The sequence below is a fragment of the Bison bison genome, unplaced genomic scaffold (genome assembly GCF_000754665.1).
Source record: "Bison bison bison isolate TAMUID 2011002044 unplaced genomic scaffold, Bison_UMD1.0 scf7180017864440, whole genome shotgun sequence".
Lineage (NCBI taxonomy): Eukaryota > Metazoa > Chordata > Mammalia > Artiodactyla > Bovidae > Bison > Bison bison.
Genome location: NW_011495002.1, coordinates 234,625 through 235,719, shown reverse-complemented (window position 1 = coordinate 235,719; position 1,095 = coordinate 234,625). Strand labels below are relative to the sequence as shown.

The 1,095-nt window shown below is 39.5% G+C and overlaps 1 protein-coding gene across 1 annotated transcript in view; it reads left to right on the top strand.

The window, feature by feature from the left end:
• Window positions 1–1,095, top strand: part of DNAH5 (dynein, axonemal, heavy chain 5) — a 332,324-nt gene that overhangs the window by 245,319 nt on the left and 85,910 nt on the right. The window lies entirely within an intron of this gene.

The following is a 1,095-nucleotide window of genomic DNA, read 5'->3' as shown; positions in this document are numbered from 1 at the left end:
ACCTCACATAGTTATCATTTTTCCTTTTTTTTTTGGTGGTTAGAACACTTAAGATCTAGTCTCCCAGCAAATTTCAAGTATATAATACAGTATTGTTCACTATATTCACATGGCTGTGCATTAGGTCCCCAGCACCTTCTCATCTTGTATAACTGACACTTTGACCCTTGGCCTTTGACCAGCATCTTCCCCTTTCTCCTCCCCAAGTCCCTAGCTACCACCATTCTACTCTGCTTCTGTGAGTCTATTTTAAATTCCACGTATAAGTGATAACAGGCAGTATTTGTCTTTCTCTGTCTGACTTATTTCACTTAGCATATGCCCTCCAGATCTGTCCATGTTGTTATAAATGGCAGAATTCCCTTCTTTTTTAAATCTGAGTAATATTCTTCATCAGAGAAGGCAATGGCACCCCACTCCAGTACTCTTGCCTGGAAAATCCCATGGACCAAGGAGCCTGGTGGGCTGCAGTCCATGGGGTCGCTAAGAGTCGGACACGACTGATTGACTTTACTTTCACTTTTCACTTTCATGCATTGGAGAAGGAAATAGCACCCCACTCCAGTGTTCTTGCCTGGAGAATCCCAGGGACGGGGGAGCCTGGTGGGCTGCTGTCTATGGGGTCTCACAGAGTCGGACACGACTGAAGTGACTTAGCAGCAATATTCTTCATATATATTTAAAATTTGTATTTAAGTATCTCCTCAGAGTAGAAGTTTCTCTTTCAAATATAACATTATAAGCATTAGAGCTTTAGAGTTTCTTTATATGTAAAATATGAGTAATTTGTCATCTGTATGTTTGCAAATATCTTCTTTCACTCTCTGCCTTAGTTGTTCATTCCAGTAATTGTGTCTTTCAGTAAGCAGATGTTCTTGTTTAGTATAGTCCAGTTTATCAATATTTTCCTTAATAGTGCTTTCTGTGTTCTGTTTAGTAAATCTTTGCCTGTCTCTAGGGTAGAATAAATGCACCTATCTTTTCTTCTGAAAGTTTTGTTGTTTTATCTTTAATATTTAGATCTTGAGACAACTGATTGGGATTCCCAAGCCCCATCCATACCCTACACAGTAACTTCAGCACTGTCTTTCATTC